The 23,812-nt window shown below is 45.6% G+C and overlaps 1 pseudogene; it reads right to left on the reverse strand.

The window, feature by feature from the left end:
• Positions 1 to 1,114: 1,114 nt before the first annotated feature.
• LOC119281801 lies at positions 1,115 to 5,153 on the reverse strand (annotated as a pseudogene).
• Between the last annotated feature and the right edge of the window lie 18,659 nt (positions 5,154 to 23,812).

Consider the following 23,812-nt stretch of genomic DNA (forward strand, 5'->3'; position numbering starts at 1 on the left):
GTCGTGCTAAGGCCCCACAGAACCAGCGCACAAGAACATCAACCGCCGTCGATGAAGAGAAGTGTAGATTAGAAGAATCCAACCAGTACACATGAACGTAAACGCACCAAGACTGAATCCATGGAGATCCACCGTAGATCAACACCAGCCGAATCCTGCGAGATACGCCGGGGATTAGGCAGGAGGACCTTATTCCAACTACAGGGAGCCGCCACCGTCTCGCCTTCCTAAATAGGATATAAACCCTAATCAACCCTGAAAGAAAACCTACAAACATAGCAGGAGCCCTCCCACCGGCTAGGGCCGAGGTCCACCACACCTCCATGGCCCTAAGGCCACCGGAGACAAGGTGGATCAACGGCGGCGGCGGCGGGAGGCAAGAAGACCCTCGTCTTTGGAGGAGTTTCTCATCATGATGCCATGTACTAATTCATGTTTAGCACCAACGCAACAAAATATATGCCACTGTGATGTCCAATATGAGCACGAAAGATCCATGGCATAACAACATCAATGAAAGACGATGAAAGACGATGACGAAGCGCGCGTTTGCTCTAGTATAGTATACACATCGCTTGGTACAAGAAGCCATTGATAGTGGGTCCCGCGGGCAAACGACGAGGAATGGTCAACTCGATCAACATGGCTAGGACTCTTATTTTATCAGACTACACTAAGCTCTTCATTTGAATCATTACGCACCAAACAAACCAAAGCGTAAACAAACTAGGCAGAGGATTTTCCATCTTGCCTTGAGTAACCTAAAATTTAAAAAAACTGAAAACATTTAATCATTAAATCCATATTGTTAATCGATCACAAGCAATAGATTTTCATAAGTGCACCCATTCGTTGAATGGCGGTTCAAATTTGCCAAAATCCATGACTAGTAGTAATCCTTAAGGGTAGCAAGTTTGTCAACAATATCTTTGAGAACGGATCATATGGGTATCATGTAGTTACATTGTACAGGCCATCACATCGCCTTCACCTGACCTGCCGCATGAAAGAAAAAAAATGTCTTACTCAAACAACATGACATCTAATGGTGGCCAGAAAGTAAGGCTTCAACTTTGAAACATAGGTTTTCAGGAACTAACCGGTTTTGTCGATTTTAGGAAGCAAACTTGGCAATGAGCTCCTTTAAAAGATAGGGGCATGTACTAATTATGTCGTCGAAGACTTCAGCCGCCGTTATCTCTTTCAAATTAGACGGTGTCTTGAGGAACTCAAGGCATACCTCCTTCAGTCCACCACAGCTGTGCCGCTCAGCTAGAATAAAAATAGTTCTGACCGAGCTCACGGCTATGTGTTTGCATAACTTTTCTTCACATAGTACCTTCAGCCTTTGGAGATCGTATCTATCTGCCGCTGCAAGCAAATGCTGCAGCCACAACAATTCTTGGGCTTCTCTTTCCTCCACGTTGTCGACCTCTATGTCGGGTAACGAGTCGGTGTAAATAAAGCTAAGCAATGCCCTAAACACTCTCGCCTCCATGTCTTCTATTTGTATGACGCTTGCTACCGTGCCTTCCATCATGGGGCCAAAGAGCTCTGCCTTGAAGACCGAAGACCGAGCGGCAAGCACGCACCGGTGCGCGACGATCGTCTCGCCGCCGACGCTGAACGTCACGTCGGTGCCCTCCTTGGACAGGAGGAGGTTCATGATATGCCGTTGTATGCTGGAAGGCGGCACCGTGATGAAGCGATCAAACGTGGTGGCGACGGCGAGGTCGCATCGGATGGTGAAGCAATTGCCCTTGAGATGACTTGACTTCTCGAGGTCGTCTCTTTTCCAAAAATACTTATGGCCCCATGTCGCATGGCAGCTGGAGAAATCGTGTGCCTTTTTGGCTCGAACACATGCGGGGCCTTGGTTTTCAACCTCGTCGACGAAGCTAAAGGAGTAGTGCACCTTCACAGCCTCTGTGACATCTTTATCGACAAGGTGCAGATAGAGAGAGATGTATTGGCTGCTTTCCGAGGTGTCGCCGTTAGGGAAGCAGCGGATGGACCAACGGCGGCCTCCTACCGTGAAAGGGAGAGACGCGATCGCCTTGCCAGGAGGCACAGAGGCTTTCGTACGCAAGTAATAATCGGTGACCACAAACAGGTGGTACCCGCTGGCCGTGGAGACGTCGACGGCGTGGCCGGTGGCGGTGTCACCAGCGTAGCGGGTGATAGAGACGCCGGCGAACGACATGGCGGACGGGCAGAATATAACCGACGAGTCTCCTGTGCGAGTCGCCGGAGTTGACGAACAAAACACGCACGTCGCACCCAGACGAGCAGGTCGATTCACATCACGTTGTGTATGTATGTATGTATGTATATATAGACGCCGACATACAACGCCGTAACACACCCGGACTCTAAAAAGAAGCCGAGACTGACACGCGGACAGGTTGGTTATTTGGACAAGCGGCGGTAAATCTTGATCCCCCAGTCTACATAAAAAAAACTCAATCTATCTGCAGCTTTGATTGAATTTGAATGTAGCAAGTCACGGAGATTGGAATTGGATAGGAATAGGAGGCTGCTAGGCGTCATGCGGATGCAAAAAGAAAACAACATCCACCTGAACCGTACGATCTGGGTGTCCCTAGCCGCCGATGGAAGTCAACGCAGTCTTCCCTCCCTCTGTTCTTCCCATCGCATAACACAGCCATGACCATGACGCCTAGCAACTCTGGCGGCCTGCACGGCAGCGCCGGCAGCAACGCCACCCGTCGTATCAACTCCGGCGGCCTCTCAGCATCAACTCGCTGCACAGCGGTGGCGTCGCACCACTGGCTCGCAGCATGACGGCGCCGGCAGCACCGGCTCGCAGCAACTCCACCCGTCGTAGCAGCTCCGGCGGCCTCGCAGCATCGGCGGTGGCGTCGCAGCACCCTCTCGTTACTTGTCGATGATTGTCGCAGCACTGGCTCGAAGCACGACGGCGTCGTCGCAGCATCGCCGGCGTCGTCGCAAACATCGCCGGAGCAGTTCGAATCGCTGTCGCAGCAGTTGAGCCGCCGTTGCCGAGATGTCGTCGCAGCACGAATCGCAGCACGATGACGCCGTCCAAATGTCGACGGCCGTCGCAGCACGGCGCGGCGGCGCCGTCGCAGCATCACCGGAGCAGTCGAGATCTTGTCGCAGCATCGGGTCACCGTCGCAATCCCGTCGCAGCATCAGGTCGCCGTCGCAGCCGAACCGCCCCCCTCGCAGCACCCTCGAATCACTTAAAAAAAGAGCTTGTGGAGGGCATCCATGGTGGGTGAGATCCCCGCCCGATGGAAGAGAAGAAATGGGAGGGGAGAAGATGGTTTGAACAGGAAGAGGGAGGACGTCTGGCTGAAAATGATCACATGACAGGATAAGGGAGAGAAAGAATAAAGCGGTGGTGGGCTCTATGTGACGCGTGGCAGTCAAAGAAGACGGCTGCGCGAGCGAGTCGTCTGCATCCGGATGAAACCAAGCAGTTTCCATAGGAATACTGAAACAGATGGAGCACAGGCTGTCCAGTTGCCAAACTGTTCTAGCCGAAATCAACGATACTACTGGCACATTGCTGCAGTTGATCTCTCTCTAGGGTAAAATATGCCTTGTTGACAAAACAAGTTTCAGATAGGAACTGACAACAGTACAAACCACTGGTTATCCTTCAGCGACAGTTTAGCGCCGATATCTTCGACAACGGAAGGGCACCATGATGTAGCTTGACTGTCCGTCCAGCTCACCCATCGCTATGACTCTGCCACTGAGTTCCTGCCTGAAAAGAAAGAAACAGAATGTTCATACAGTATGTCGCAAACTATCAAGAAAAGACACACAGCGAGACATGACGGTATGTTGCTTCTCTGAATTGGAAAAATAAAATCTCGGATTGATGGGCTGGGCATGATACATCCATTTTCTTTTCCCAAAGCGCAGATGATGCAACCAATTAAAATGTTTTCTGGCATAACATGAAGTCACACTAACTGACTGGTGCCAAAGGAAACAAAAGTACAACCTAGAAACATAAATATCAAAACAGTATATTAAAAAATACAGAAAAAAAAACTAACCGTTCTTATACATTTTAGGATGTAAACTTAGCAATGAGCTCCTTTAGAAGAGAGGGACATGTTCTAGTTATGCCCTCCAGGCCATCAGCCGCCGTTATCTCTTTCAAATTAGCAGGAGTCTTGATGAACTCAAAGCAAACCTCCTTCAATCCAGAACAGCTGTGCTGCTCAGCCAGAGCAAGGATAGTCGTCACTGAGCCAACACCTATGTGTTTGCATAGCTTTTTTTCGCATAGTGCTTTCAGCCTTTGGAGATCGTACCTATCCGCCGCTGCAAGCAAGTGCTGCAAAAACAATGCTTCTTGGGCTCCCCCTTCCTCCTCCCCCATGTCTATCTCCATATCAGGTAGCGTGTCGGTGTAAATAAATTCAAGCAAGGCGCTAAACACCTTTGCTTCCATGTCTTCTACATATATGACACTTGCTACAGTGCCCTCCTTCATGGAGCCAAACAGCTCTGCCTTGAAGACCGCTGACCGAGCTGCAAGCACGCACCTGTGGGCAGCAAACTTCTCACAGGACACAATGAATGTCACGTCTGTGCCTTCCTTGGACAGGAGGAGGTTGCTGATATGCCGTTGTATGCTAGAAGGCGGTACCTTGATGAGGAGATCAACTGTGGTGGCAACAGCGAGGTCACATCGGATGGTGAAACAATCATCCTTTAGATGGTTTGATTTCTCAAGAGCTTCTATTTTCATGAAATCCATGTGACCCCAAAATCGAACACTGCTGGAGAAGTTCCTTGGCTTCAATGCACGAAAAAATGCTGAATCCTGCTTCTCAACCTCGTCGACGAAACTAAATCCGTACTGCACCTTCAGAGCCTTCGTAACATTTTCATCAAGAAGGGAAAGAAAGAGAGATGCAGAGTTGGCACTCTCTGAGAGGAGGCCATTAGGACAGTAGCTGATTCTCCAACGATGGCCTCCTACCATGAAAGGGAGAGAGAAGACCCCCTTTCCATTAGGTGTAGTTTGCTTTGATGTGCGAGTAGTCATCAACCACAAGCAGATGGTACCCGCTTGCCGTGGAGACATCGATGGTGTGGCCGACAGCCTTGCCTTCGACGATGAGAGACACGCCGGCAAATGACATGGCAGATGAGCAGGATTTAACTGAAATCTGGTGTGGAGTATGCGGGGGAGAGTGAGTTGGTGTAGCAGACTAGCACTTCAACCACATGCTATCTCTGGAATGCTCGATCGTAAAGAGGGGGAATTCATAAGAATTACCCCCTCATCTTCCTCGTGCGTTCAAGTTATAGCAGCACGATTTCACTAAAGTAGAATCCTCACAGTCGGAATCAAATTCACAGCAGATCTTCCTTGATCCATTTTTCTCTCACCTACACAGATATTTACAAGATTCAGTATAGAGTGTTAACCTGATTCATGGCCTTTCATTTATACAAGTACTTAAGTAGACACACATCAAAAATCCATCTCTGCACCCGAGCTCATCTGCATCCACGCTGATGAAAAAAATCAAAACAAATACTAGAAAAATTCAAAAAATTCAAAAAAAAATTGTGCGGTAGACAATTTGATGCGTGAGGCCCGCTCCAATTTTCAAATCATTTAGACATCTGAGGAGCTCTCAGCAAAAAAAACAATGTGAGGGTCTGTAAAAAAGTTTAATGTTCATGTACTGTTTTGGCCTGATTTGTCTTTTTTGCTATGAGCTTCTTAGATGTCCAAATGACTTCAAATTTGGAGCGGGCCTCACGCATCAAATTTTCTACCGCACAATTTTTTTTTTGAATTTTTTTGGTTTTGTTTTGAATTTTTTATGATTTTTTTTTCTAACCAGATGCAGATGAGCCTGGGCACCGGAACGCCCTACTCCAAAATAATATTAGAGCGAAGAAGAACACAAATAATTCATGCTAAACAGTAAGCAGGTCATATGGTATCTATATCAGCTGGAAACTGCTGCTGCAAAGTGCCAATGAAACTAACCAAAATGACTACCAATTCTATGCATGGTGCCGACCAAATCTCCAAATGAGGTTCTGAACCATATATCGCAACATCCAAGAAAACTGAAAGGAAGAAACTCCAGAATCTGGAAATTATGCACCCGAACTACAGAATCTATCCGTGAGTTGGGTTTCAAGTGAGCATCTAGTTGGGCTTCAAGTGCAATCAGCTGCCAAGAATGTTAAATTATGATCTAAATTCTAGTGCCGTGTTGGACTAGACGTAGTACAAACGGTGTGGGCCTTTGCGTTGACGTCGACGCGTACGAGTACAACTCGTTTATTTGTCCTCCAAGGACTCTCATGTATTGCCGTCTTATATATCCCATGTAGTCGCACTTCAGACGGTCTGTCGTCTTGTACTTGTAATACTCCTCCTCGTAGTGATTGCGCCTTCGTACGTCCATGGTTTTCTCCCTCAAGGGTTTCCACGTAAAAATCCGTGTCTCTCTGTCTCGTTTATTTCTCGTTATTATCTAACAAGTGGTATACAGAGCCAAGTTACAGATACGGGATCAGAGACGACAGATTAGGGTTGCGTCTTATGCCGCCGCACGCGACCGGCGATCCCTCGAATCCAGAGCCGGATCGATTTGCAAGAAGCCGAGCCGAGGTCTCTTTCCGCTGCCACCGATTCAATCGGTTTGACTTTGATCTGTTGTTCTGCCGTGTTGCCGCTACTGCCCCGTACGCAGCGTCCACATCAGCTGGCCGTTCCATCGAATTGCCGCTGTCGGCTCCACGTGCAGTACCAAGTCCCGAGGCTGTTACGCTGCTGCTATTTGTTTCTGGCGAGGAGACTGATCTGTCCATCGTTCCTTCACGTGAAGCTAAGCTCAGATTTGTTTTTTTATTTCATCATCGATTAAGAACTAGTACTTTCATCAGCCAGTACTAGTATACGTCACGTGAAGACTACATGACTATTTTTACTCGATCAATTGCTACGTGCACAAGGATACTATCAGGTGCTATTTTCTTTAGTTCTCTGCTCCGCATATTAAATTCTGTCAAGAATTTTTCTACCGGCTTGTACTACTTTGTGTACACAGATTTAATCTACTCATGGCATCCATGAAGTACGATCTTCCGCCGCTGGACCGTGACACAAGGTTTACCCTATGGCAAGTCAAGATGCGGGCGTTGTTGGCACAGATCGACTATGATGAAGCACTGGATAGTTTTGGAAAGAACCGAATTGAGGACTGGACTGACGAGGAGAAAAAAATTGATCGTAAGGCTTTGTCAAAAATTCAACTCCATTTGCATAATAATATTTTGCAGGAAGTTTTGAGCGAGAAAACTGCCGCCGCTCTATGGTTAAAGCTGGAAGGGATTTGCATGACTAAAGATCTCACCAGCAAGATGCATCTGAAGCAAAAATTATTCCTGCACAGGTTACCCGAGGGAGGTAATGTTTTGAATCATATTTCAGAATTTAAAGAGATCATATCTGATCTAGCTGCAATAGAGGTTAAGTATGAAGAGGAAGATACTTCTTTAATGTTACTTTGTTCACTGCCAAGTTCTTATACCAATTTTAGAGACACCATATTATACAGTCGTGATACTCTCACGCTTAATGAAGTTTATGAAGCTTTGAACTCTAAGGAGAAGATAAAATTAATGGTGCCTCATGATGGTTCGAGTTCATCCCAAGCAAAGGGATTATCTGTTCGTGGCAGGACAAAGAAGAAGAACTCCAATAATGGAAACAGAGGCAAAAGTAAAAACGGCTACAGGGGCTGGTCGCAATCCAGAGACAAGAAGTATTGCAGGTATTGCAAGAGAGACGGGCATGACATCTCAGAGTGTTTCAAGTTGCAGAACAAGGAAAAGAGGAAAGGTAACAAACAAGGTGAAAATTCTGCTAACGTTGCTCGTGATGATAGTTCCGATGATGCTCTTGTCGTTATTGCTGGATGTGCTGAGACCAATGATGAGTGGGTACTTGACACCGCATGCACTTTTCATATGTGTCCACATAGAGATTGGTTTAATACTTTTGATTCCACTACTGCTGTTGGTTCCGCTTTGGGTTTTGATAACTCACCATGCAAGATTGAAGGCATAGGTTCTATTCGAATCAAGATGTTCGATGGCATAATTAGAACTTTGACAGATGTTCGGTATATTCCGAAGATGAAGAGAAATCTTATTTCTATGAGTGCCCTTGATGCAAAGGGGTACAAATATTCAGGTGGAGATAATATTTTGAAGGTCACCAAAGGTTCCCTTGTTGTGATGAAAGGTGACTTAAGTTCGACCAATGGTCTTTATTACCTTCGAGGTTCTACTGTTTCAGGTAACGCTACTCCAGTTGTTTCAAAGAATTTTGATTGTGATGTTGCTAACCTTTGGCATATGCGTCTTGGACATATGAGTGAACTTGGTTTAGCAGAGTTAAATAAGAGAGGTCTCCTTGATGGATATGAACTTGGTAAATTGAAATTTTGTGAGCATTGTATCTTCGGCAAGCACAAGAGGGTGAAGTTCAATACTTCGACCCATACAACTGAATGTATTCTTGATTATGTGCATTCTGATTTATGGGGACCATCTCGCAAGAAGTCACTAGGTGGTGCAAGTTACATGCTGACTATTATTGATGATTATTCGAGAAAAGTTTGGTATTATTTCTTGAAGCATAAATATGAAGCATTCTCAGCTTTTAAGGAGTGGAAGATTATGGTTGAAAGACAATCTAAAAGGAAGGTAAAAATACTTCGCACTGATAATGGTATGGAATTCTGTTCTAAGCAATTTAAGAATTATTGCAAGTCTGAAGGCATTCTCAGACATTACACCGTTCCTTATACTCCTCAACAAAACGGTGTTGTTGAGCATATGAACAGGACCATTATTTCCAGAGCCCATTGCATGTTGTCCAATGCAGGTTTGCATAGGCTTTTTTGGGCTGAGGCCGCTTCCACTGCTTGTTATCTCATTAATCGTTCACCATCTATTGCTCTTAATAAGAAAACTCCAATTGAGGTATGGTCTGGTTCACCTGCTGATTATTCACAGTTGAGAGTTTTTGGTTGCACTGCTTATGCTCATGTTGATAATGGAAAGTTGGAGCCTAGGGCTGTTAAGTGCATCTTTCTTGGTTATAAGTCTGGTGTTAAAGGTTTTAAATTATGGAATCCTGAAACCCAGAAGGTTGTTATTAGCAGAAACGTTATCTTTAATGAATCTGCTATGTTACATGATGTTCCATCTACTAATGTTCCTGTTGAGAGTGAACAGCAGCCTACTATTCAGCAGTCTACTGTTCAGGTGGAGCATGTTATTGAAACAGGTGATACATCTGGTAATGAAATTGTTGATGCACATGATGAACCCGTCATTGATGATGAGCATGTCACTCCCACTCCAAATCAGCCTATTATTCCACCCAGTTGGAATCTTGCACGTGACAGAGTTAGACGGGGTATTAATAAACCTGACAGGTTAATTGAAGAGTGCAATATTGTTTCTTTTGCTTTATCTGTTGCAGAAGAAATTGAAGGTAATTCTGAGCCTTCTTCATATTCCGAGGCTATTATTTCTGGTGATAGTAATAAGTGGATGACCGCTATGCATGATGAGATGGAATCACTTGAAAAGAATGGCACTTGGGATTTAGTAAAATTGCCTAGAGAGAAGAAACCTATTCGTTGCAAGTGGGTTTTCAAAAGGAAAGAAGGTGTTTCTCCTAATGATGAGACAAGATATAAAACAAGGTTAGTTGCTAAAGGTTATAGCCAGATTCCAGGTATTGACTATAACGAAGTCTTTTCTCCTGTTGTGAAGCATAGCTCTATTCGCACTTTACTCAGTATTATTGCCATGCATGATCTTGAGCTTGAACAATTAGATGTTAAAACTGCATTCTTACATGGAGAATTAGAAGAGGATATTTATATGGAACAACCTGAAGGTTTTGTTATTCCTGGAAAAGAAGAGGAAAGAAAAGCTTGTCTGCAAGTTAAAGAAATCTCTTTATGGATTGAAGCAATCCCCTAGACGGTGGTACAAGAGATTTGACACCTTTATGCTCTCTCAAGGTTTCAAAAGGTCTAATTATGATAGTTGTGTTTATTTGAAAACTGTCAATGGTTCAACTATTTATTTGCTCCTTTATGTTGATGATATGCTTATTGCTGCAAAGAGTATGTCAGAGATTAATGAACTAAAGAAGCAATTGAGAAATGAATTTGAGATGAAGGATTTGGGTGCAGCAAAGAAAATACTTGGCATGGAAATATCCAGAGATAGACCGTCTGGAAAAGTATATCTAAGTCAGAAGGGATATATTGATAAAATTCTTCGTCGTTTTAATATGCATAATGCCAAGCCGGTGAGTACACCGTTAGCTGCACACTTCAAATTATCATCAACTTTATGTCCTAAGTCAGATGCAGATATTGAGTACATGTCTAGAGTTCCCTATTCAAGTGCAGTTGGTTCACTTATGTACGCCATGGTTTGTTCTCGTCCTGACTTATCATATGCATTGAGTGTTGTGAGTAGATACATGGCTAATCCTGGAAAAGAGCATTGGAAAGCAGTTCAGTGGATTTTCAGATACCTGCGTGGTACTTCTAATGCTTATTTACAGTTTGGGAAAACTAGAGATGGACTTGTTGGTTTTGTTGATTCTGATTTTGCTGGTGATTTGGATAAGAGAAGATCACTCACAGGTTATGTTTTCACCATTGGTGGTTGTGTTGTGAGTTGGAGAGCAACTTTGCAGTCTATTGTGGCTTGTTCCACTACTGATGCCGAGTATATGGCTATTTCTGAGGCATGCAAAGAAGCTATCTGGTTGAGAGGTTTGTACACTGAGCTTTGTGGAGATTCATCTTGCCCTACCATATTTTCTGACAGTCAAAGTGCCATATATCTTACAAATAATCCAATGTATCATGAGAGGACAAAGCACATTGATGTCAGATATCACTATATTTGAGATGTTGTTGCTGAAGGTGATTTGAAGGTATGCAAGGTAAGTACTCATGATAATCCTGCTGATATGATGACAAAGCCAGTTCCTACCAATAAGTTTGAGCTTTGCTCAGGCTTAGTTAGTATTTCTCACTAGTCCGATGGACTTTGACGCACAAGGTGTTTATGCTCATTTGGATGGAGTTATTCACTTTCTTCGACTACTGGAGGGAATTTGGATCAAGGTGGAGATTGTTAAATTATGATCTAAATTCTAGTACCGTGTTGGACTAGACATAGTACAAATGATGTGGGCCTTTGCGTTGACGTCGACGCGTACGAGTACAACTCGTTTACTTGTCCTCCAAGGACTCTCATGTATTGCCGTCTTATATACCCCATGTAGTCGCACTTCAGACGGTCTGTCGTCTCGTGCTTGTAATACTCCTCCTCATAGTGATTGCGCCTTCGTGCGTCCGTGGTTTTCTCCCGCAAGGGTTTCCACGTAAAAATCCGTGTCTCTCTGTCTCGTTTATTTCTCGTTATTATCTAACAAAGAAGATGGATTTAAACCTAAACACCGAAAATCAATTAGCACACCTCAGATTTTCACGCCAGGGAGATGAAGATGAATCAGTATCCAGTAAGGGGCCCAGCCACCGCCGATCTGCGTGCTTGGTTCTCCTCAACAGTGCCGCCACCGCCGCTGTCATCAGCAAGAACAAAGGGGCGTCATCCGTCCCACAGTCTGTCACCGGATTAAAGCGGGGGGAATGAGGCGGAGTGCGGCGCGTTGCCAGATGCAAGCAAGGAGAGTGGTGGAGCTGCGGCAAGGGAGGGAGGCACGGCGCCGGCGGCGGCGGTGGCGGTGGCGAATCGAGCGTGGTCGCGTTTCCGTGGTCGGACCTGTTTGCTTTTGGGGAACACGGGTTCGATCCCTAAATCCTGTGGTTGGAGAGGGTTTCATTTATTTATTTTTTTGAACACTGGAGAGGGTTTCAATTGGCCCTATACCTGGCCATACCTCTGGCCGGGCCTAGCCAAGCCTGAAGAAAAAAACCAAGCCCGAGCCCGGCCCGGCCCGGCCATCGGGCCTGTTTTCTGGGCCCGAGCCCGGCCCAAACACGTAAAAGCCCGTCAGGCTCCCGGCGGGCTCGTCCCGACCTTCAGAGAAATGCGAAAACGGCGGGCCCGAGCCCGGGCTGGTCCGGCCTTCGGGCTCAAAATCTAGGCCCGAGCCCGGCCCGGGGGCAGCGTCGGGTCGAGCTTTTTCGGGCCGGGCCGGGCTTCCCATGGTCAGATCTAGTTGGCCCTAATATTTCAGGAGTGCTTTCGTGAACCGTCCCAACAAAATTAGAATGATTTTTATGTCCATTCTTTTAGAATAGAGATTAATTTACTCAATTATTAGGTACTACCTCCGTCTGAAAATATTTGTCATCAAAATCATTTTTATTCATTTTGATGACAAGTATTTTTGGACGGAGGAAGTAATAAATTAAGGCATAAGCCACGATTGAAGTTGTGGGATGTCAAAATGCATCGGTAGGGAGGTTTTTCGTCAACAATGACGGATGTTTTCCCACAAGTCTTTCACTGAAGCGTTCGTCTAGTTCGGCTAAAAAAATAGAGCCTAGGGCATGTACAACCCCCCGCTTGGTCACCATTTTTTTTCTTGAAAGAATGCGGGAGAGCTGGGCATTTAATTAAGAGGAATGGTGGAAGACCGCTGTTACAACCCGTTGGGTCATAATTTCTCCGAGAGCATTGGAGTGTTCTTCATGTCAAAACCTCCATGAACATGTTGTATTGTGGCTACCATCTGCTGCAGCTACCACCATCGTTGAGAGGACCATGATCGGATCCTACCGTCCTTGTGGCTCGACCACACGAACTTATTTGTGCCATCCATCACGACACAACATATATGCGATGCGGGTACGAACTGCATGAATGGCGCAATCTCCTTGTCTCCCCGGAGCGACCCTACAACGCTCTTGGAGAACACCTTATCGAGCCCCCACACCGGAAACCCCAAACTCGTCTACCACCCATAGCTAGCGAACTCGCACATGGGCGTAGACATCTTCCCGGATGCAGAGCAACTGGTGATTTGTGATATGTTGAAAGCCGACTTCATGAACATCATGGGTAACTAGTGTGTGGTGAAGTTAAAGGCTAGCACCACATTGGCATGTCTGATGCCCCATGAGGCACCTCGAGTCGTCGTCCAACTTGGATATATGGGAGGTCGGCTTTCATCAAGGTGCATACCTAGAAAGTGCAAGTTAAGATCGTCAGTATGGGATTAGAAAAAGTAAGGCCGAGAGACTACATAACGAACAGGAGAGACTGACATGTGTCTCCTGCAACAGATGGGTCACACCACGAGCTACGTAACGAGTCAATGTCTTGGGGGAGTTGAAAACATGCAATAGCTGGTAAATTTTACATGGGTGAAGAATGGCATTCAATAACATGGTAACGAAGTTATTATAGTCCAATAACGTAAGTGACTATAATCTCACAATATGTGACATTAATCCGGTGTTACTAATAAGAAATATTGAAATACATGAACATGTGATATATTTTTGAAGATTTCAAAGCCAACCGTCGACAATCAGGTTAGCAAGTCCAGAAATATAGTATTTGAATACTTTAAGGATCTTTGTTTATATCATACTTGCATATTTTTGGTTTGTTGGTTGCATGTATATATGCATTGCCACTCCTCCAGCACTGACACTCTCTCCCCTATCGTTGCCATAGGAGGGCCGGCCGGTGAAGCTGTGCCACGCCCGGGGTTGGTGGTGGTAGGGTTGTTTCGTCTCCCTCGTGTCGGAAACCACCCAAGCCGCCCCCAGATCCAATTTGGCGCACTGCGCGCAGCTCCTCCTCCAACTGTTGTGTCCTCCCTTTCCGCTCCGGCGTGGTAGCGCAGCCACGCCCATGGATGCTCCTCCCCCGTCGGTGCAAGTCTTCCTCTGTGAGCTACTGTTTTGGGGGGGGGGAGTGAGGCCCTTGGGTGGAGGTGATTTGGCTAGTCGAGACGTGTCCATGCCTCTGTGGAGGCTACTCTCCATATCTGGCGGCACCTCCTCTGAGTTGTGGTGGCGACTTCTGCGGGTCAATGGTCATAGTGGTTTTTCTTGGCAGGCGGTTGAAGCTTCGTGGTGGATCCTTGTCGGCATCGTTCCAATCCCGGCAGTGACGGACATGCGTTCTCCAGTGTCCATGGCTTTCTGGCGTGGTTTTGGCCCTGGAGCTTCGGTTGTTGCACCCCCTCCCGCTGCTTAAGCTCACCGATGTTATGGCGGCTCCATCTCCGGCAGCTCGAAACCGCGTTCCCTTTCGGTTCCTAGCTTACAGGAGGCGCCGGTCAACATCCTCCCTCTGTGTCGGCTCTCTACCCCACTACCTCTCCGACCCCGTCCACCTACAGACCATGTCGGTGTTGGGGAACGTAGTAATTTCAAAAAAATTCCTATGCACACGCAAGATCATGGTGATGCATAGCAACAAGAGGGGAGAGTGTTGTCCACGTACCCTCGTAGACCGAAAGCGGAAGCGTTAGAACAACGCGGTTGATGTAGTCGTACGTCTTCACGGCCCGACCGATCAAGCACCGAAACTACGGCACCTCCGAGTTCTAGCACACGTTCAGCTCGATGACGATCCCCGGACTCCGATCCAGCAGAATGTCAGGGAAGAGTTCCGTCAGCACGACGGCGTGGTGACGATCTTGATGTTCTACCGTCGCAGGGCTTCGCCTAAGCACCGCTACAATATTATCGAGGACTTTGGTGGAGGGGGGCACCGCACACGGCTAAGAGATCAAAAGATCAATTGTTTGTTGGGGAACGTAGTAATTTCAAAATTTTCCTACGCACACGCAAGATCATGGTGATGCATAGCAACGAGAGGGGAGAGTGTTGTCCACGTACCCTCGTAGACCGAAAGCGGAAGCGTTAGAACAACGCGGTTGATGTAGTCGTACGTCATCACGGCCCGACCGATCAAGCACCGAAACTACGGCACCTCCTAGTTCTAGCACACGTTTAGCTCGATGACGTCCCTCGAACTCCGATCCAGCCGAGTGCCGAGGGAGAGTTCCATTAGCACGACAGCGTGGTGATGATCTTGATGTTCTACCGTCGCAGGGCTTCGCCTAAACACTGCTACAATATTATCGAGGAGGACTATGGTGGAGGGGGGGCACCGCACACGGCTAAGAGATCAAGAGATCAATTGTTATGTCTTAGAGGTGCCCCCCTGCCCCCGTATATAAAGGAGCAAGGGGGGGCGGCCTAGGAGGGGGCGCGCCATGGGGAGTCCTACTCCCACCGGGAGTAGGACTCCCTCATTCCTTGTTGGACTAGGAGAGGGGAAGGAAAGGGAGAGGAGGAGAAGGAAAGAGGGGGGCCGGCCCCCTTGCCCTAAACCAATTCGGTTTGGGCCTTGGGGGGCGTGCCCCACACCCCCTTGCTACCCTCTATTTCCACTAAGGCCCATATAGGCCCATTAAGCTCTCGGGGGGTTCCGGTAACCTCCCGGTACTCCCGTAAAATCCCGATTTCACCTGGAACACTTCCGATATCCAAATATAGGCTTCCAATATATCAATCTTCATGCCTCGACCATTTCGAGACTCCTCGTCATGTCCGTAATCTCATCCGGGACTCCGAGCAAACTTCGGTACATCAAAACTCATAAACTCATAATATAACTGTCATCGAAACCTTAAGCGTGCGGACCCTATGGGTTCGAGAACTATGTAGACATGACCTAGAACTGTTTCCGGTCAATAACCAATAGCGGAACCTGGATGCTCATATTGGCTCCTACATATTCTAGATCTTTATCGGTCAAACCGAATAACAACATACGTTGTTCCCTTTGTCATCGGTATGTTACTTGCCCGAGATTTGATCGTCGGTATCCAATACCTAGTTCAATCTCGTTACCGGCAAGTCTCTTTACTCGTTACGTAATGCATCATTCCGTAACTAACTCATTAGCTACATTTCTTGCAAGGCTTATAGTGATGTGCATTACCGAGAGGGCCCAGAGATACCTCTCCGACAATTGGAGTGACAAAATCTAATCTCGAAATACGCCAACTCAACATGTACCTTTGGAGACACCTGTAGAGCTCCTTTATAATCACCCAGTTACGTTGTGACGTTTGGTAGCACACAAAGTGTTCCTCCGGTAAACAGGAGTTGCATAATCTCATAGTTATAGGAACTTGTATAAGTCATGAAGAAAGCAATAGCAACATACTAAACGATTAAGTACTAAGCTAACGGAATGGGTCAAGTCAATCACATCATTCTCCTAATGATGTGATCCCGTTAATCAAATGACAACACATGTCTATGGTTAGGAAACATAACCATCTTTGATTAATAAGCTGGTCAAGTAGAGGCATACTTGTCACATTAAGTTTGTCTATGTATTCACACATGTACTATGCTTCCGATTAATACAATTCTAGCATGAATAATAAACATTTATCATGAAATAAGGAAATAAATAATAACTTTATTATTGCCTCTATGGCACATTTCCTTCATTGTTTTGTCTAGAGGTGCCCCCTGCCCCCGTATATAAAGGAGCCAAGGGGGAGGGGGCGGCCGGCCAAGGAGGGCGCGCCAAGGGGGAGTCCTACTCCCACCGGGAGTAGGACTCCCTTCTTTCCGAGTTGGAATAGGAGAAGGGGGGAAGGAGGAGGGAGAGGGGAAGGAAAGGGGGGCGCCGCCCCCCTCTCCTTGTCCTATTCGGACTGGGGGGAGGGGGCACGGCCAGCCCTTGCCTCCTCTCTTCCTCTCCACTAGGGCCCATGTAGGCCCATTAAGCCCCCGGGGGGTTCCGGTAACCTCCCGGTACTCCGGTAAAATCCCGATTTCACCCGGAACACTTCCGATATCCAAATATAGGCTTCCAATATATCAATCTTCATGTCTCGACCATTTCGGGACTCCTCGTCATGTCTGTAATCTCATTCGGGACTCCGAACAAACTTCGATACATCAAAACTCATAAACTCATAATATAACTATCATCGAAACCTTAAGCATGCGGACCCTACGGGTTCGAGAACTATGTAGACATGACCTAGAACTGTTTCCTGTCAATAACCAATAGCGGAACCTGGATGCTCATATTGGCTCCTACATATTCTACGAAGATCTTTATCGGTCAAACCGCACAACAACATACATTGTTCCCTTTGTCATCGGTATGTTACTTGCCCGAGATTCGATCGTCGGTATCTCAATACCTAGTTCCATCTCGTTACCGGCAAGTCTCTTTACTCGTTACGTAATGCATCATTCCGTGACTAACTCATTAGCTACATTGCTTGCAAGGCTTATAGTGATGTGTATTACTGAGAGGGCCCAGAGATACCTCTCCCACAATCGGAGTGACAAAACCTAATCAATACGCCAACTCAACATGTACCTTTGGAGACACCTGTAGAGCTCCTTTATAATCACCCAGTTACGTTGTGACGTTTGGTAGCACACAAAGTGTTCCTCCGGTAAACGGGATTTGCATAATCTCATAGTTATAGGAACTTGTATAAGTCATGAAGAAAGCAATAGCAACATACTAAACGATCAAGTGCTAAGCTAACGAAATGGGTCAAGTCAATCACATCATTATCCTAATGATGTGATCCCGTTAATCAAATGACAACACATGTCTATGGTTAGGAAACATAACCATCTTTGATTAATGAGCTAATCAAGTACAGGCATACTAGTGACATTAAGTTTGTCTATGTATTCACACATGTATCATGTTTCCGGTTAATACAATTCTAGCATGAATAATAAACATTTATCATGATATGAGGAAATAAATAATAGCTTTATTATTGCCTCTAGGGCATATTTCCTTCAGTCTCCCACTTGCACTAGAGTCAATAATCTAGATTACACAGTAATGATTCTAACACCCATGGAGTCTTGGTGCTGATCATGTTTTGCTCGTGGAAGAGGCTTAGTCAACGGGTCTGCAACATTCAGATCCGTATGTATCTTGCAAATATCTATGTCTCCCACCTGGACTTGGCCCCGGATGGAATTTAAGCGTCTCTTGATGTGCTTGGTCCTCTTGTGAAATATGGATTCCTTTGCCAAGGCAATTGCACGAGTATTGTCACAGAAGATCTTCATTGGTCCCGATGCACTAGGTATGACACCTAGATCGAAAATGAACTCCTTCATCCAGACTCCTTCATTTGCTGCTTCCAAAGCAGCTATATACTCCGCTTCGCATGTAGATCCCGCCAAGACGCTTTGTTTAGAACTGCACCAACTGACAGCTCCACCGTTCAATATAAACACATATCCGGTTTGCGATTTAGAATCGTCCGGATCAGTGTCAAAGCTTGCATCGACGTAACCATTTACGACTAGCTCTTTGTCACCTCCATAAACGAGAAACATATCCTTAGTCCTTTTCAGGTATTTCAGGATATTCTTGACCGTTGTCCAGTGATCCACTCCTGGATTACTTTGGTACCTCCCTGCCAAACTTATTGCTAAGCATACATCAGGTCTGGTACACAGCATTGCATACATGATAGAGCCTATGGCTGAAGCATAGGGAACATCTTTCATTTTCACTCTATCTTCTGCTGTGGTCGGGCATTGAGTCTGACTCAACTTCACACCTTGTAATACAGGCAAAAATCCTTTCTTTGCCTGATCCATATTGAACTTTTTCAAAACTTTATCAAGGTATGTGCTTTGTGAAAGTCCAATCAAGCGTCTTGATCTATCTCTATAGATCTTGATGCCTAATATGTAAGCAGCTTCACCGAGGTCTTTCATCGAAAAACTTTTATTCAAGTATCCTTTTATGCTATCCGTAAATTCTATATCATTTCCAATTAACAATATGTCATCTACATATAATATCAGAAATGCTACAGAGCTCCCACTCACTTTCTTGTAAATACAGGCTTCTCCAAAAGTCTGTATAAAACCATATGCTTTGATCACACTATCAAAGCGTTTATTCCAACTCCGAGATGCTTGCACCAGTCCATAAATGGATCGCTAGAGCTTGCACACTTTGTTAGCACCTTTTGGATCGACAAAACCTTCCGGCTGCATCATATACAACTCTTCTTCCAGAAATCCATTCAGGAATGCAGTTTTGACATCCATTTGCCAAATTTCATAATCATAAAATGCGGCAATTGCTAACATGATTCGGACAGACTTAAGCATCGCTACGGGTGATAAAGTCTCATCATAGTCAACCCCTTGAACTTGTCAAAAACCTGTCGCAACAAGTCGAGCTTTGTAGACAGTTATATTACCATCAGCGTCAGTCTTCTTCTTGAAGATCCATTTATTCTCGATGGCTTGCCGATCATTGGGCAAGTCAACCAAAGTCCATACTTTGTTCTCATACATGGATCCCATCTCAGATTTCATTGCCTCAAGCCATTTTGCGGAATCTGGGCTCATCATCGCTTCCTCATAGTTCGTAGGTTCGCCATGGTCAAGTAACATGACTTCCAGAATAGGATTATCGTACCACTCTGGTGCGAATCTTACTCTGGTAGACCTAAGAGGTTCAGTAGTAACTTGATCTGAAGTTTCATGATCAATATCATTAACTTCCTCACTGATTGGTGTAGTTGTCACAGGAACTGGTTCCTGTGATGAACTACTTTCCAATAAGGGAGCAGGTACAGTTACCTCATCAAGTTTTACTTTCCTCCCACTCACTTCTTTCGAGAGAAACTCCTTCTCCAGAAAGGATCCGAATTTAGCAACAAAAATCTTGCCCTCAGATTTGTGATAGAAGGTTTACCCAATAGTCTCTTTTGGGTATCCTATGAAGACACATTTCTCCGATTTGGGTTCGAGCTTATCTGGTTGAAGTTTCTTCACATAAGCATCGCAGCCCCAAACTTTAAGAAACGACAACTTTGGTTTCTTGCCAAACCACAGCTCATAAGGCGTTGTCTCAATGGATTTTGATGGTGCCCTATTTAACGTGAATGCGGCCGTCTCTAAATCATAACCCCAAAACGATAGCGGTAAGTCAGTAAGAGACATCATAGATCGCACCATATCTAGTAAAATACGATTACGTCGTTCGGACACACCATTTCGTTGTGGTGTTCCGGGTGGCGTGAGTTGCGAAACTATTCCGCATTGCTTCAAATGTAAACCAAACTCGTAACTCAAATATTCTCCTCCACGATCATATTGCAGAAATTTTATTTTCTTATTACGATGATTTTCCACTTCACTCTGAAATTCTTTGAACTTTTCAAATGTTTCAGATTTGTGTTCCATTAAGTAGATATACCCATATCTACTCAAATCATCTGTGGAGGTGAGAAAATAACGATACCCGCCGCGAGCCTCAATATTCATTGGACCACATATATCAGTATGTATGATTTCCAATAAATCAGTTGCTCGCTCCATAGTTCCGGAGAACGGCGTTTTAGTCATCTTGCCCATAAGGCACGGTTCGCAAGTACCAAGTGATTCATAATCAAGTGATTCCAAAAGTCCATCAGTATGGAGTTTCTTCATGCGCTTTACACCGATATGACCCAAATGGCAGTGCCGCAAATAAGTTGCACTATCATTATCAACTCTGCATCTTTTGGCTTCAACATTATGAATATGTGTATCACTACTATCGAGATTTAATAAAAATAGACCACTCTTCAAGGGTGCATGACCATAAAAGATATTACTCATATAAATAGAACAACCATTATTCTCTGATTTAAATGAATAACCGTCTCACATCAAACAAGATCCAAATATAATGTTCATGCTCAACGCTGGCACCAAATAACAATTATTTAGGTCTAAAACTAATCCTGATGGTAGATGTAGAGGTAGCATGCCGACCACGATCACATCGACTTTGGAACCATTTCCCACGCGCATCGTCACCTCGTCCTTAGCCAATCTTCGCTTAATCCATAGTCCCTATTTCGAGTTGCAAATATTAGCAACAGAACCAGTATCAAATACCCAGGTGCTACTGCGAGCATTAGTAAGGTACACATCAATAACATGTATATAACATATACCTTTGTTCACTTTGTCATCCTTCTTATCCGTCAAATACTTGGGGCAGTTCCGCTTCCAGTGTCCAGTCTGCTTGCAGTAAAAGCACTCAGTCTCAGGCTTAGGTCCAGACTTGGGTTTCTTCTCTTGAGCAGCAACTTGTTTGCTGTTCTTCTTGAAGTTCCCCTTCTTCTTCCCTTTGCCCTTTTTCTTGAAACTGGTGGTCTTATTGACCATCAACACTTGATGCTCCTTCTTGATTTCTACCTCCGCAGCTTTTAGCATTGCAAAGAGCTCGGGAATAGTCTTGTCCATCCCTTGCATATTATAGTTCATCACGAAGCTCTTGTAGCTTGGTGGCGGTGATTGAAGAATTCTGTCAATGACACTATCATCAGGAAGATTAACTCCCAGTTGAATCAAATGATTATTATACCCAGACATTTTGAGTATATGTTCACTGACAGAACTATTCTCCTCCATCTTACAGCTATAGAACTTATTGGAGACTTCATATCTCTCAATCCGGGCATTTGCTTGAAATATTAACTTCAACTCCTGGAACATCTCATATGCTCCATGACGTTCAAAACGTCATTGAAGACCCGGTTCCAAGCTGTAAAGCATGGCATACTGAACTATCGAGTAGTCATCAGCTTTGCTCTGCCAAACGTTCTTAACGTCGTCAATTGCATCTGCAGCAGGCCTGGCACCCAGCGGTGCTTCCAGGACGTAATTCTTCTGTGCAGCAATGAGGATAATCCTCAAGCTACGGACCCAGTCCGTGTAGTTGCTACCATCATCTTTCAACTTAGCTTTCTCAAGGAACGCATTAAAATTCAACGGAACAACAGCACGAGCCATCTATCGACAACAAACATAGACAAGCAAAATACTATCAGGTACTAAGTTCATGATAAATTTAAGTTCAATTAATCATATTACTAAAGAACTCCCACTTAGACAGACATCTCTCTAGTCATCTAAGTGATCACGTGATCCAAATCAACTAAACCATGTCCGATCATCACGTGAGATGGAGTAGTTTGAATGGTGAACATCACTATGTTGATCATATCTACTATATGATTCACGTTCGACCTTTCGGTCTCCGTGTTCCGAGGCCATATCTGTATATGCTAGGCTCATCAAGTTTAACCTGAGTATTTCGCGTGTGCAACTATTTTGCACCCATTGTATTTGAGCGTAGAGCCTATCACACCCGATCATCACGTGGTGTCTCAGCACGAAGAACTTTCGCAACGGTGCATACTCAGGGAGAACACTTCGTGATAATTTTAGTGAGAGATCATCTTAAAATGCTACCGTCAATCAAAGCAAGATAAGATGCATAAAGGATAAACATCACATTCAATCAATATAAGTGATATGATATGGCCATCGTCATCTTGTGCTTGTGATCTCCATCTCCGAAGCACCGTCGTGATCACAATCGTCACCGGTGCGACACCTTGATCTCCATCGTAGCATCGTTGTTGTTACGCCATCTATTGCTTCTACGACTATCGCTACCGCTTAGTGATAAAGTAAAGCAATTACAGGGCGTTTGTATTTCATACAATAAAGTGACAACCATATGGCTCCTGTCAGTTGCCGATAACTCGGTTACAAAACATGATCATCTCATACAATAAAATATAGCATCACGTCTTGACCATATCACATCACAACATGCCCTGCAAAAACAAGTTAGACGTCCCCTACTTTGTTGTTGCAAATTTTACGTGGCTGCTACGGGCTGAGCAAGAGTCGTTCTTACCTACGCATCAAAACCACAACGATAGTTCATCAAGTTAGTGTTGTTTTAACCTTCGCAAGGACCGGGCGTAGCCACACTCGGTTCAACTAAAGTGAGAGAGACAGACACCCGCCAGTCACCTTTAAGCAACGAGTGCTCGTAACGGTGAAACCAGTCTCGCGTAAGCGTACGCGTAATGTTGGTCCGGGCCGCTTCATCTCACAATACCGCTGAACCAAAGTATGCCATGCTGGTAAGCAGTATGACTTGTATCGCCCACAACTCACTTGTGTTCTACTCGTGCATATGACATCTACGCATAAAACCAGGCTCGGATGCCACTGTTGGGGAACGTAGTAATTTCAAAAAAAATCCTATGCACACGCAAGATCATGGTAATGCATAGCAACGAGAGGGGAGAGTGTTGTCCACGTACCCTCGTAGACCGAAAGCGGAAGCGTTAGAACAACGCGGCTGATGTAGTCGTACGTCTTCACGGTCCGACCGATCAAGCACGGAAACTACGGCACCTCCGAGTTCTAGCACACGTTCAGCTCGATGACGATCCCCGGACTCCGATCCAGTAGAATATCGGGGAAGAGTTCCGTTAGCACGACGGCGTGGTGACGATCTTGATGTTCTACCGTCGCAGGGCTTCGCCTAAGCACCGCTACAATATTATCGAGGACTTTGGTGGAGGGGGGCACCGCACACGGCTAAGAGATCAATTGTTGTGTCTAGAGGTGCCCCCCTGCCCCTGTATATAAAGGAGCCAAGGAGGAGGGGGCGGCCGGCCAAGGAGGGCGCGCCAAGGGGGAGTCCTACTCCCACCGGGAGTAGGACTCCCTTCTTTCCTAGTTGGAATAGGAGAAGGGGGGAGGAGGAGGGAGAGGGAAAGGAAAGGGGGGGCGCCGCCCCCTCTCCTTGTCCTATTCGGACTAGGGGGGAGGGGGCGCGGCCAGCCCTTGCCTCCTCTCTTCCTCTCCACTAGGGCCCATGTAGGCCCATTAAGCCACGGGGG

The sequence above is a fragment of the Triticum dicoccoides genome, chromosome 3B (assembly GCF_002162155.2).
Source record: "Triticum dicoccoides isolate Atlit2015 ecotype Zavitan chromosome 3B, WEW_v2.0, whole genome shotgun sequence".
NCBI classification, from domain to species: Eukaryota; Viridiplantae; Streptophyta; class Magnoliopsida; order Poales; family Poaceae; genus Triticum; species Triticum dicoccoides.